General features: G+C 47.6%; 1 pseudogene; it reads left to right on the top strand.

Moving 5' to 3' along the window:
- The first annotated feature begins 124 nt into the window (after positions 1 to 124).
- LOC149369719 (uncharacterized) overlaps positions 125 to 15301 on the top strand; it is a 29464-nt pseudogene continuing 14287 nt past the window's right edge.

The following is a 15301-nucleotide window of genomic DNA, read 5'->3' as shown; positions in this document are numbered from 1 at the left end:
TAAGTTAGATGCATATACTCCTTTAACCAGCGCTGCGAACGGCAGCTTCTCTTGGTCGAGCTCCTGCTCTTTCTAAATAATTTGTGCTTCTGTGGCCGTCAAGGCAACCTCGCCGTCCCAGGCGATGGCGGATGACCCGCCGCCTCTGCTCCCTTCTGTGGTTAGCAGTGTGAACCGTACAGATCAACCTGGATGCAGTATGGATCTCCCCTCAGAGCTCCCGGGGTCGTCTAGTTTCTCCGACTAGGATGACATGGAGTTCGACGGTGGCTACACCGAGATTGTGAGTCGGCGCCTGAAGAGCAAGCTTTCCAAAACCCGGACTGAGTGTGGGCCCAGTGTGCGTACGAAGCGGGCTAACAAGTCCATTGTGACCACGAAGATACCTAACCAACACACTGTGAACAAGAAAACAGCTAACGAGGCCAATGTAAGTGAGCAATCTCTCACTTACACAATTTCATACATGCCTGTTTAGGATTTAGAGAATCTCAACTCCATCAACAGGCAGACTTTGACTCTTCTTCTTGAACGACTGGTTCCGGGCCAAGTCAAAGAAGTGCGTATTAATGCAAGAAGGAATATCCTCTCTGTTGATGTCTCTAGCCGGACCACCCTGGAGAAGTTGAAGACCGTGTCTGTCCTTGGCAACATACGCGTCCGCTCGTTCTCCGCTCATGGACTTAACACTACTGCTGGTGTGATTTCTGACGTGGACATAGAGATCAAGGATATGGACTTGGTGCAACTGCTATCAAGTTCTGTTCGCATAACTGACATCCATTGTTTCGGCCAATCACGGTGTGTCAAACTGGTGTTTGAGGGTACTACTTTACCATCCCATGTGAAAGTGGGTTTTGTGAGGCACCCAGTGCGTCCTTATGTGCCCCGACCGGTGCAGTGCCGAAAATGCCAGAAGATTGGACATGTAAGTGCTGCGTGTACGAGCACGAAAGCATGTCCGCGTTGTGGTGGCGTGCACAAGGGACCTACATGTACGATTGAGCCTCCAGTTTGTGCCAACTGCAAAGGTCCTCATGAGGCAACGTCTAGGGAATGTCCGAAGGTGAAAACAGAGATGAAGATCTTGAAGAAAATGGTGAGAGACCATTCTACTCACCGAAAAGCAGCAATCGCGGTACGTCGCTCCAGGAGGAGGGCACGAAACCGGCAGAAGAAATTGAGCTCAGTAAATGAAGTGTCAATACATCAGGAGGACCGAGACCGCTCTGCCGCGCAGAAGCCACCGCCTCCAGCTCCGCAAGAGCCAAGACTGTCGACCACCCAGGAGGACTCCGCAGAGTGACCACCTCTACCATCGCGTACTGTAAGCTCTGTGACACGTCCGCCTGTGCGTCCGCCGGATGTGTCTACAACAGATGATCAAATCAGGGCGATGCTGAAACAGCTGATAGGCACCTTACGGCTGATAATTGCTGGAGTGGACACGCCAATTGCTAAGGCTGCTGTCCAAATTTTAGATGCTATTGAACCGATGCTTGCCACCCTTTAATAGCAGTAAAAAATTATGGCTCTACCGTCGTCAGCACCCTCACTAAAGGAGAGAATCTCTCGATCGGCAGTATTACAATGGAATGCTCGAGGTCTGCGAAGCCGCCTAGCAGATTTCAGGCAGAGGATTTTCAAGTACCGATTTCCAGTGCTTGTAATATGTGAGCCTAATATCACATCTCCTTTTCGACTGTCCGGTTATGAAAGTTTCCTCTCTGAAGCGGCTGGGCATTTGAGCAAGGTTCTACTATGCGTCCGTCGTGACCTCACTTACGTTCGGCATCAAATTCCTGGGGGCAGTAACAACGAGTATGTAGCAATCACTGTGACTTTGAATGGGCGCACAATCTCTATTATAGGTGTCTACATACCACCAAGGGGTCGATTTGATGCCCTACGACTACAGTCGCTACTCGACAGCGTTTCGGAGCTCCATATAATAGTAGGAGATTTCAATGCGCATCACCACGGCTGGGGAAGCGCCGTTACGAACGTTCGAGGACGGGATATCGCCACGTTCATGGACAATGCTGGTCTTGTTTTGCTCAATGATGGCACGCCGACATTTGTACGCGGGACTACCTACAGCAGCTGCCTGGACCTTGCATTTGTATCCAGGCGCCTCTCATCGTTCGCAACGTGGTGTGCTGATATTGAAACTTATGGAAGTGACCACATACCAACGTATGTGCAGCTACGGTGGTTTCACCGTCTTCCAAATGCCAAAATACGTTGCACCGACTGGAGTGCTTTCCGCATTGTTCTAGAAAAAACCTGTGGGAACCTCGCTGATCCAACAGATGTGGAACAGCGTATTATTTCGGCCATGCAAGATACAACGCGCAACATCTCAGCGCCCAATTCCACAGCTAAAGTGGATGTGATCTACGCGCAGCTTCGGGCGATTCGTCGGCGCGCAGACAGAAAATACCGGAGGACAAAGGATGTCTCGGATCCACGCGCCTCTCGACGTGCCCAGAAGCAAATACAGCGCTATTTGGAGAACCTAGGCAAACAACGGTGGCGGTCATTTTGCAGCAGATTGGATCCATGCAAACCACTCTCCAAAATCTCGCACGTCGTTCGAGCACTGCCGATATTTCCCCAGCAGAAACACCCTTTCCGTGCATTGGCACTTTATGAAAGACGGCAAGAAGTAGAGGTGGCGGAGAATTTCTGCTCGAGAATTGCCGGAAGCGCTTCTTCACCTCGGCAGCATCGATGTGCTCCCCCCACGATGGACGATCGACTGGACAACCCCTTCACAATTCAAGAACTGAAAGCAGCTCTTTCTGCTTGTACGCATCCTTCGTCCCGAGGACCTGATGGAATAACATACAATGCGCTTCATCTGGGCCCACAGGTAATGGAAGCCCTCTTAACAATGTTAAACCACTCTTGGGCCTCTGCCACTGCTCCACAGCAGTGGAAAAGAAGCCGCATTGTGGCCTTGCTCAAACCAGGGAAATCGCCACTCGACTTAACAACCTACAGACCAGTAGCTCTGGCAAGTTGTATTGGCAAGACGATGGAGCCTATGGTGCTAACCCGTCTAGAATGGTTCCTTGAAAAACGTGGACTATACCCTTCCACAATGACGGGTTTCCGCAAAGGCCGGTCTGCCATCGACAGTGTAATTGATCTCGTGTCAACGGTAGGACATGAAAAACGCCGTCACAGGTTGACTGATGCTCTTTTCCTCGACATCAATGGCGCATTCGATAATGTTCAGCATGATGCAGTACTAAATGCACTCGATGAATGTGGTATAGGCGGACGTCTACACAATTGGATTGAGAGCTATTTGACAAACCGGACAGTCTACATGGAGACTCTTGAAGGAGACACAGCAGATCATCATGTTGCTTGTGGTGTTCCTCAGGGAGGAGTGCTCAGTCCGACGTTGTTCAATCTCTTGCTCATTGGCCTTTTCAAACAACTACCGAAGACTGTTTCGATATCCGCCTACGCAGACGATATTTGCATATGGACATCAAGTGTCACGCGTCCCCAAGTGCAAGCAAGATTGCAGCGTTCGGTTTCCATTACGTCTGCGTACTTGCGCCGTCAGGGGCTTGAACTTTCCCCAACTAAAAGCGTAACATTGCCTTTCACACGCAAGTTAATGGCGTGGTATCCGGTCACAAGCGACGGGCAAATTGTTCCATACGTAACACATCACAAATTCTTAAGTGTTACGATAGACCGTGGCCTGTCCTGGACGAAGCATATTTCTGTGCTCAAGAAAAAGCTCGACAGCTTTGCAAGCATTGTGCGGTGTATGGCAGGAAAATGTTGGGGTCCCTCTGAGCGATCTTTACTACACGTGTACTAGGCGCTGGTAGTCGGTCTTCTCAGATACAGTGCACCCGTTCTCTCGGGGGTCAGACTATCAGGCCTGCGTGTGCTTGAAAGCTCACAGGCTCGTGCTTTAAGAGTATGCTTGGGTTTGCCATGTAAAACTTCTACATGGGGCACATTTTATGAGGCCCGCGCCTGCCCAGCACGAATTTATTTTCAACAGGAGCCACTTCGTGTGCATTTGCGGCATCTGACCAGACATCGTCATCACCCCCTCACAAACATTAGTGCGGTGCGTCCAGATGCAGCCTTCTCCAGAGCCCTTTGGATGCAGCGCAATGCGATGCCTTCGAACTACGCGCCACACCAGATTGCGGAGGGGCCACTCTGGGCAGTACCAAAGCCATACGGACAACAATCCCAGGGATAACAAAGAAGACGCACATTCCAACAGTCGGACTGTTGGAATGTTGTTGTGTGTTGTGTTGTGTTTAATGGCGCATAAGCGGCTAAGGCTATCATGCGCCAAGAACAAGCTTTAGTAAAATTGGCTCGAGCAAAGTTTGAAGACAAAGTGTATAAAAACGGTGGTGTAAAGGGCCTAAAAGTTATTTTTATTACCTGGCTGATTAAATACAAACACTTTAGAAATGGCTGTTTGCAGAAGCTTTTAAAAGTTGGTTAACCTCCGTGGATATCCTTGGCTTGCCAAGGATCTCGAGGCCACCGACTACTCAGATAAAAACCTCAGCCTGCTTCTCAGGACTGAGAAAGTGGCTGAGGTATATCGTTTTAAGTAGAGAAGCACAGGGTAAGACCATTACAGTTTTTGAAGAACACCGGCTTCCTTTAAAAAGCTAAAAACATCAAGCATACTAACGGGTGCATGTTCAGCTAAAATCAACGCTGAATGAAATGGAATATGTTCTTTGTACAATGTAGCAAAATATTTTTTCCTTACTGATTCAAGTTTTGTGCATGATAGTAGTATGTGGTTTACGGTAAGTTCATGTCCGCATTGCTCGCAAACAGGTTTGTCTTTCTTTGTTAACAGGAAGTTGTGTGTGAGATGTGTGTGTCCAACACGGAGACGGCATAAAATAACTTCGATGAATCGTTTTTGGTGTGAGCATGATTTCCATTCGCCTAGGATGGGTTTTACTAAATGTAGTTTATTATTTCTTTCGATATTCCATTGCGACTGCCATTTATTCCTTAATTTGCACTGCACCAACCTCATACCATCTTTGTAAGGAATGTACGCTTTCTTTATTTCTATGTTCCGAGCTTTTCCAGCACATTCATCTGCCTTCTCATTGCCAGTGATTCCAATGTGGCTGGGGACCCAGCAAAATTTTGTCTTGTCCCTGTATTGTGGCGCTTGTTATGTTGTGTATGATATCTCCAATTAGTGGTGTCACTGCATTGCTATGGTGAAGTGAGGTTAGTATGCTCAGAGAATCAGTGTGAATGATGCTGTTCTGAATGTTCTCATTTATTATTTTTTCTACAGCTACCGAGACTGCGTAACACTCGGCAGTGAAAATGGATGCACACTCAGGTAGCCGTAGTATTTTTTCCCAATTATTCTGAACTACAGCACTTCCCACGTAGTGCGCCGATTTTGATCCATCGGTATAAAATGCTTCGTATTCTCCGTATTTTTCGTTTAGTGCTAAATACTCTTGTAATATCTGTTCATGCGGTGTATGTTTCTTCCGAAATTGTGTTAATGTGAAGTCGCACACAGATGGTAGGCAGTACCAAGGCGGGAGTGGATCACGTTTGCGGGCAATATTAGGCAATGTGTCCATTATATCTAGTTCTTGGCATTTCTCTTCAAACCGGAGAAGTAGTGGCCTGATTGCGAGGGGTCTGTTGGTAAATAGTGTTCGGGATGGGCACTTTGTAACGAGTGGGTAACAGATGTGTTTAGGCTGGGAACGGATCTTTAAAATCTATGAGCATGTTAGCGTTGTTCTTCTGTCTGCAAGTGGTGGTTCATTGCTTTCTACGTACAGGCTTTTTATTGGTGACGTCCTGTATGCACCAGTTGAAAGGCGCAATCCAAAATTGTGCACAGGATCTAGTCGCTTCAAGTACGATGGCCTTGCTGATCCAAACACTATGCAACCATAATCTAAAACGGAACGTACTACAGAGCGATAAATGTGTAGAAGACATACCCGATCAGAACCCCAGTGTTTGCGTGATAGGATTTTCAGTATGTTCAGTGCTAGCGACGCCTTCTTTTTCAGTGCGTTTATGTGAGGCAGGAAAGTAAGTTTTTTATCGAAGGTGATGCCTAGAAATTTGTGTTCCTTTTTTAAAGGTAGTTCGGTTTGGTTTAGGTGTAATGTGGGATCTGTGTGCAAGCCTCGTTTGAGTGAAAAAAGTAAGGCTACTGTTTTCTGTGTTGAGAACTGGAAACCATTCTTGTCTGCCCATGTTGCCATTTTGTTGATTGTAAGCTGTACTTGTCGTTCGCATGTGGATATATTGGAAGATGTGCACGCTATCTGAAGATCATCAACATACATGGAGTACATAATGGACCTTGGGATTATTTTTCTAATAGAATTCATTTTTACAACGAACAGAGTTGTGCTTAAAATGCACCCTTGAGGAACTCCATTTTCCTGAATGAAGTCCCTCGAAAGGGTCGAGCCTAGGCGGACATTAAATGAGCGGTTAGACAAAAAATCTTTAATGCAGTTGAGCATTCTGCCACGGATGCCGAGCTCAGCTAAGTCCTGGAGAATCCCGAACCTCCAGGTTGTATCATATGCTTTTTCTAAATCAAAAAAGACGCTAAGACAGTGTTGTTTGTATACAAAAGCTTCTCTGACAGTATTTTCAAGGCGGACTAAGTGATCTGTAGTGGAGCATCCTTTTTTAAATCCACACTGATGGATATCAAGCAGTTCACAGGATTGAAGAACAAAGGTTAGTCTTATATTTAGGACACTTTCCAAGGATTTGGCGAGGCAACTGGTCAGGGCTATGGGTCTATAACTGCTAGGAGAGGTTGGCGGCTTACTAGGTTTAAGAAACGGTACAATAATAGCTTTTTTCCAGGCCTCAGGTATTTTGCCTGGTATCCAAACTATGTTGAAGAACCTTAAAAGTGCCTCTACGGCAGGTTGAGATTGATGTGCCAGCATTTCGTAGTGGATTTGGTCGGGTCCTGGAGCAGTTTTTTTACCAGCAGACAGTACTGTATTTATTTCTTGGAGGGTAATCACACTGTTATATTTTTGGTTTGCACCTCCACTAGTTGGAAGTCTTTGTCTTTCGGCTGTGTTTTTGTGTTTTAAAAAAGACTGTGTATAGTGTGATGAACTTCAAACTGCAGCGAAATGTTCTCCCAGTATGTCTGCCTGTTCCCCTATGCTTGTTTGTGTGCCAGGTGTTGTTAAAAAAGGAATTGTGAAGGGTGAAAAGTTTCCATTTAATTTGCGAACCTGCTCCCACATTTTTTTAGATGTCATCTGACTGTTAATGGATGAAACATAACTCTGCCATGATGCTTTATCGGCACACCGACGGACGTACCGAGCTTTGGCTCTTGCCTTCTTAAAATTAACGAGATTTTCATGTGTCGGATACCTGCGGAATTTACCCCAAGCTCTGTTTTGTTGTTTTTTGGCTTCCTTACAGTCCTTTGTCCACCATACTTTATGGTTTCGTCGCGCCACTCCTGACGACTGAGGAATAGCTGTGAGTGCGGCAGTTATGATACAATTAGTGAACTCTTCGTTTATCTGGTCGATGGTGAGATTTTCTAAAACTATATCGTCTAAAGTTGCCTTTGCTTTAAAAAGTGACCAGTAAGCGAGGTGAAGTTTCCAGCGCCGCGGTTTTGTTGGGATTATTTCTGGTGAGGAAGTTAAAGTGATTAGTATAGGGAGGTGGTCACTGCCATATGGGTTGTCAATGACATCCCATTTAAAATCATTAAAAACAGAAGGTGAGCTAAAAGACAAATCTAAAAAGGTCATTTTCCCCGAGGCAGGGGAGCAGTAGGTGGCTTTTCCTGTATTTAAAAGACATACATTGTTTGTGAGGATAAAATCTTCGATTATTTGACCCCTAGAGTCACAGTGCTCGCTTCCCCAAAAGGGGGAGTGAGCGTTAAAGTCTCCAACTACTAGATACGGTTCTGGAAGTTCATTGATAAGTTCTTGTAAATCGTGGACTGTTAATGTAGAATGTGGAGGAATATATACAGAACAGAGAGCAATTGTTTTATGGCTGACGACACTGACCGCAACGGCTTCAAGTTTTGTTCTGAGTTTTATTTCTCGAGCAGGAATGCCGCTTTGTACGATAATCGCGATGCCTCCAGAGAGTCTATTTGCCTGCTCACGATCTCGTCTAAAAGTTTTATAATGCTTCAGGATGTTCATATGTTGTGGACCTAGATTGGTTTCCTGGAGAGATAAGGCTACGGGTGACATTGACCCTAAAATATTTTTTATGTCATCGTAATTTCTCAATATTCCTCTACAGTTCCACTGAACTAGAAAAGCCATGTTTATGTTTTGGGGTAGGAGCAACGAGAGGTTTACTTATGTTCTGGGGCCGTTTTGGTAGCCCTGCCTTTTTTTCGCTCAAGAGAGCTGTTCCGCCGCTGTAGAGCAGGCGGGCTGGGAGTTTGGTCCATCACCTCGGAAGAGGTGCTGGACGACCGCGAAGAAGCCGCGGGTGTGTGGGTGTCAGGCCTCCCCCGACGGGGGGAAGTCCTGCGGGATGCTGACCTGTGGGCCGGCACTCCCTGGCCTGTAGTTGGCAGAGCAGCTTTCGCTGTCTCGGCCTGGGGCGTGGATGGCACTGCCACAGGCGCGGTGGAAGTGGCCGCGGCAGGTGCCGGAGCGCTGTGTGGTGCTACGCCCCCGCGCACCACATCAGCGAAGTTTGGTTTTGCTGTGAAGGAGAATGAATTGGAAAGCGCAAAACGCCTCCTCGCTTCTTTGAATGAAATGTTTTCTTTAGTCTTAATGGTGATGATTTCTTTCTCCTTTTTCCAGGACGGACACGCCCTGGAGTATGCAGCGTGATCTCCTTCACAATTCGCGCAGCGTAGTGCTGCGTCACATTCCTCAGAAGGGTGGTCCTTCGAAGCGCATTTCGCGCAGGTTTTGCGGCCGCGGCAACTCTGTGAGCCGTGGCCAAACTTCTGACAGTTGAAACAGCGGCGGGGATTCGGTATGTAGTGTCTGACGGTGATTTTCAGGTATCCAACATCGATCGTTTCGGGCAAACTGCTGGTGTTAAACGTGATGACCATGTGTTTGGTGTCTATTTCTTTGTTGTCTTTGCGGATTTTGATTCTGTGCACGTCAATTACATTTTGATCAGAAAGTCCTTCAAGCATTTCGGTTTCTGTTAGATGGATGAGGTCAGCCTCTGAGATAACGCCTTTAACTGTGTTAAGAGATCGGTGGGGAGTCACGGAGACAGAGATGTCCCCTATGGAAGCAATGTTTGAGAGTTTCGAGCATTGGATGCTCTCACGGAGTTCGAGGAGTAGGTCGCCGCTGGACATTTTGGATACCTTGTAGCCAGGCCCTAAGGTATCTGTTAGGCATTTGGTAACAAGAAATGGGGATATGAATCGGGCTTGCTTTTGTTCACAGTTACTGTGTATAAGATGAAACTTAGTGAATGTCGGTTTCTTTTTCGAAAAAAAGTCTGCTGCTTCGTTCCGCACTCTTTTTGAGAGAGCGATCAAGTTTGGAAAGGGGGGGAGCCATAAAAAATTAATGTTTTTCGGTCATGGTGCCAGCCGCCCACTACGGAGTCCAACAAGGGGATGCGACAGGAACCTGAAAGAAAGTCCTGCCCACGCCAGCTGTGCACCTTAACTATAACCTAATATGACTCAACTCAGGGTAGTTGGTCACACACGGTTAACCCTCGCCTCCAGGAAAAAGAGGAAAAAACGAAGAAGAGAGGAGGATACAGGAAAGTTGTAAGAAAGGAAATAGGAAAGTGAAAGATAGAGATAGAGGGGAGGACAGGAAAAGGCGACTGCCGATTTCCCCCGGTCGGGTCAGGCCGGAGGTGCCGTCTACAGGAAGCTGGGGCCAAAGTGGTGTGTTGCCTCCGCCGAGGGGCCTTAAGGGTCCAAACGCTCGGCATCGGCTCAACCACCAGGATCCCCTTTTCCCCGGACACGGCGATGCCACGCACGGCTAAGCGCGGATGCTCGGGTCCGTGGTGACGCATTGTTCACCATCATCCCCCTGCGGGGATGTCCCTGCGGATGCTCGGGTTAACCCCGTGGTGTCGCCACTCACCAACGTCTGCATGCTGCAGACGCCTCCCTGCGGGGAGGAATGTTGTTGATTTTACTGACCACTGTTTATGAAACGACCTCCCCCCCCCCCTTATGTAATGCCCTAAGCCAAGGGCCCTTAAGGGTAAATAAATGATGATGATGATGACTGAAATAGCTGGCGCTGTCATACATTACATCTATGTATATTAACACCCAGCATGTTTTCTTGGACGGATCCGTGACGACCACTTCTTCAGCTGCAGCGGTGATAGTGCCAGGAAATGCGTCATGTCATCGTTTCAGGCTCATGCACAAAACGTCCTCTACGACAACCGAATTGGCAACCATACGAGAAGCCGTCCTTTTATTGGTCACCAGCCAGCGCAGCAATGGACTATATTCTGCGACTCGAGATCGGCATTGCAGGTCGTACAAACTTATCTAAAACCAAGGGCATGCGAGCAGCTGGTTCAACAGATTGTGCTTTTGTTAGCCGAAGCTTTCCACCGCGGCCATATCATAAAGTTTCAATGGATACCGAGCCATTGCGGCATAGCGGGAAACAAGCGTGCTGACAACGAGTATCGTATGGCACATAGTGATGGTGCTTTCATTGAGATAACCTTTTCTAGATCAGACATTGGAGCCTTTTTGGCGCATTTAATGCAAGCGGCAATGCAGTCGCACTGGCGTGATTCGAGTATCAGCAGGACCGCGTCTGTAAGCTTGACGCTGGCTCACGATTACATTTGCCATCTATGGTGGTGCGACGTCATAGGACTTTACTGCACCGGCTACGGCTTGGCGTTGCCTACACCAAACACTATCTTCACAAGATCGCCATCGAAAGTAACCCAAATTGCGCACAGTGCCACACTCCAGAGACTATTGGACACCTTCTTTGCGAGTGCCCGAACTATACTGCTGCAAGAAGAACATTGGAGGCGACCGTGAAACAACTGGACTCTCGCCCTCTCTCTGAGGAAACTCTTCTGGGCGCCAGGACGAGACGTTCTGATTGGTGGCGTGTGATAAAGGCCCTGCTCAACTTTTTGTGTAAAACAGGCCTGGATACTCGTCTGTGACTGCCTGTGCGCAACCTACATGGTTAATGACATGTGTCGGTGTTTGTGTTGAAGACACCAGTTTTATGAGTTTTATGTGCGTCTACTAACCGCGATGCGAGTGCCAGCCAGTGTGGTGTGTGTGTGTAGACATCACCTGTGAAACTCATTGTATTATGCCATCATAGCCTTCATTCGCACTTTCCTTTTCCTCCTCTTCCCTTTCCCCTGTGTGGAGTAGTAGGCCAGGGCCATGTTACCACCGGCCGACCTCTCCACCTTTCCCTCATCAAAATTCCTTTCTCTCTCGTAATCAGCGATCTTCATGCCTTTTGCTTCCGTGACCTGTACCATTTATTTTGGCTTCCTTTACTGAGATCTTTGTTTCCATTGCTGTTAACTGGTAAAAGTGAAGAAATGGTTTGGTTTAGGTTGGTTGGTTTATGGGGTTTAACGTCCCAAAGCGACTAAGGCTATGAGAGACGCCGTAGTGGAGGGCTCCGGAAATTTCGACCACCTGGGGTTCTTTAACGTGCACTGACATCGCACAGTACACGGGCCTCTAGAATTTCTCCTCCAAAGAAATTCTAGCCGCCGCGGCCGGGATCGAACCCGCGTCTTTTGGGTCAGCAGCCGAGCACCATAGCCGCTGAGCCACCGCGGTGGCTAAAAGTAAAGAAAAATCTCTGCCTCTCCCGTAACCGAGAGTAGAGTAAGCATGAAATGTTTACGGGCCTAATGTCATCTCGGTGGACACCCGAACCGCACCGTACAGGAAGGAAAGAACGCCACCACCCGTTCAGCGCGATGCCTTGCCATTTGAACGCAAGGTTTTTTGAGGAAAGGAAATGGGGCAGTAATTCTCTGCCATCTCGGTGGACACCCGAACCGCACCGTAGTGGAAGGGAGAAACGCCACCACCCGTTCGCCGCGATGCCTTGCCCTTTGAACGCAGCGCTTCTCCCCTGGGCCCCTGTGCGCCTGCGCGGCTTTGCTTCGATGCGCGAAGCCCCTAAGAGATCACGTATGACAACGAAGTGTATCGTGGCATTTATGTGCTTTTTGCACGCGTTATTAGAAATCGGAAATTATAATTCTGTGCATTATCAAACGCACAGCGACTGATATCTTGATAAACATTGAGAAGGCACTGGCAGCAGTTATTTTTTGTGACTCCTTTGGAGACCAACCGGCGCTTGCATGCCGGTCGCTTAGGAGGGCTTAGAGAGTCTCGTTAAATCTCGTTAAGTCTCGTACGGTGCCCGGATGTTCTCGTTTCAGAGCCCGGATGACTGGAATTCAGTGCCCGGATGACTGGAATTCAGTGCCCGGATGACTGGAATTCAGTGCCCGGATGAGTGGATTTCAGTGCCCGGATGAGTGAATTTCAGTGCCCGGATGAGTGGATTTCAGTGCCCGGATGAGTGAATTTCAGTGCCCGGATGATGGCTCTCGGTCTCGGCGTGACGTCACCACACTGCCGACAACGGGGGCTAAAAGCATTTCATGCTTAATATCATAGACAGTAAAATTTAGGCGACCACAGAAAGATACACCATTTGCGGGCCTGTAATTTACGGTCAATCTTGGACGGAGGGATGGGCGAAGGCTCATTTGACTTGTGTACTTCTTGAATATTTTTCGTCGAAAAAATTGGGTTCGGTATGGTCTTCCTACGTAATTTTTGGCACTTTTGTCGGCGAAGCTTTCATTCACTCCGAGAAGCGACAATTTACCACTGCTGATTCACTAGTAGCAGTAGTTTCATATCTTTGATTAGTAGTTAATTATTGCAGAGATGTTTATTTTTATTTCAAGCAGCGTAACGTACGTACTAGAGTCAATGAGTATTTACACTGCAAGACTGATGGCACTTATTTCAAGTTATTCATTTTTCGAGCGCGAGTGCGGTTTAAGCCGTCAAGAAAATGGCGCTTTTCATGTCGGTGTCGGAAACATATCAACAAAACGGAGGTGTTTAATGTTCAGTTGTATGTTCGTAAAAGTCGTCACATTGTTTTAAATTCTCTTTGGCTCGTGTGGACACTGTTTCGTGGCGCTAACGTGCATGAAAACGCCTTGAAGGGTCATGTAGCCGCTAGCGCTAACTGCCAAGGCCACCTCGTCGCAGCGGACAACGTCTGCTTTGTCGTGTGTTTACGACGGTGCAGAGTAAGTTCGCATCGCGAGCGGCAGCCCGGCTCAACAGACGATATACTTATCGCGTTAAAATTATTTGCAGGTATGGACGGTTATGGACTGCAATTGTTTTTGGCGTGGGAATCTCGTGCCAAGGTCGTCTCTGCGCAACACACGATGTCGGCTACGTCGTGCGTCACATAGATTAAAAGTCGATTTCGCGTGACAAGCTGCAGCCTGTCTGAGCAGAAGGTACTAATGGTTGCCGCATTATCCGTTCTGCATGCTCAAAAAGTGCGTATTTTTGCTGTTCTTTGTGTGTACAATAATCTTCTGCTGTGAGGGAGGGAATAATTTGCTTTCTACCACAATGCCTGTAAAATTATATGGTGTTATGCAGCCTAGCATGCAGACGATTACTTAACATTGTACAAAGGCGCCATGGCTTCACGGGCACTTACCTCTCATATTACGCGGCAGCAAGAAGACATTTTAATCAATGTTCTATGGAGGAACCCCCGTCTCGCAAGAGCGTGGGGCGATTTGGATCAGAATTTCACAGTAGCCGAAAGGAATCGCTAGTGGTGCAGGTTGGCCGAGCTGTTAACTGCAGAAGGCCCCCAGTCAGGTCCTTGAAGGAGTGGCGGCTTTGGTTCACGAAGTATTCTAGCCGCGTGAGGCTCGTTGCTGGCTGGTCTTCTACTGAAATGGGGTGAGTACTGGTACACCCGGCGGCAAGATAAGTCGCGGCACGCGAGAGGCGGTCAGAATCAGATAAAACTGGATCGCTGCGCCGTCTGACGTTGCGCTTCTGGCGTCGAGACATCGCAGTGCGCGCGTCCTTTCATGCTTGCAGCCGTCTTTTTTCTCGCTTGCAGCGGACTAGCTGATTACCTGCGGCGTTTGGCAGTAGGGGTCGCTTTCTCTATTTGCTACGTCAGGCGCGCAATTCGGCGGGGGCACGGCGAGGGTGAAGCGCGCGCTGTCCTGGTTGGAAAGATAACGCACAGTTGGAAGATTTCTGTTTATTTGAACGAGCTATTACTCATCGCTGCCGGCACGGGTCCTTCTCACTTCCTATAACCACGCTGAACACGTTGCGATTTCTATGCTTGCTGGAAGCGAGCAGAATGCTTTGAAATAACGTGATTACACGTGATAGATCCGAAAACTATTTGCCGCGTTTGTATCATTTCAGCTTCCACATTCTTTCACTGCGACCATGTCCCAGTCGAAAAAACCATTGGGTTCCAATTAGAAATCTCCACATGGAAACAATTGCATATTTCCAAATGTGTTTTCGACGTCATTGGAGAATACCAATTGGAAAACACCATTTGGACCACTCAAATTAGCCGACAGCAAATGGTCAGCTCCAATTCGGCAGGCACCTAGTTGTCCACACGAATTGAAAGACCTCATTTGGTCTCATCCAGTAGACATTTCTCGGGCTACGCCATCAGCGCACTAGTTCTGGTCAAAGTCAATGAGTCAACTCATTTCACATTCAGTTGCAGTTTGATTCGAATGGCACAGAACCAAGTGGATTTTCTCCCAGGAGTTTAAGACTCTGTCCGTTTAGTGCTAACATTTTTACATGGGAATTGAAATTGTTGTGTTGTGTTGTGTTGAATTTATTGGCGCATAAGCAGCTAAGGCTATCATGCGCCAAGAACAAGGTATGGAGAAATTGGCTTGGTCAGAGTTTGAAAACAAAGTGGATAAAAACGGTGGTGTAAAGGGCCTAAAAGTTATTTTTACTAACTAGCTGATGAAAGACAAGAATTTTAAAAATGTCTGAGAGCAGAAACTTTTAAAGGTTGGGTCGCCTCCGCAGACATCCTTGGCTCGGCAAGGATTTCGAGGCTCCCAACAGCTCAGATAAATACCTCAGCCTTCCTCTCATGATTGAGAAAGTGGCTGAGGTGTATAACTGTATGTAGTGAAGCACAGGGTGAGTAAATTAGAGTTTGTGAAGAATACTGGCTTCCCTTAAAAAGCT

Source organism: Amblyomma mixtum, chromosome 1, assembly GCF_055824585.1.
Source record: "Amblyomma mixtum isolate Tamu chromosome 1, ASM5582458v1, whole genome shotgun sequence".
Lineage (NCBI taxonomy): Eukaryota > Metazoa > Arthropoda > Arachnida > Ixodida > Ixodidae > Amblyomma > Amblyomma mixtum.
The sequence above is the reverse complement of the archived record's forward strand: the minus strand, read 5'-3'. Positions and strand labels throughout refer to the sequence as shown.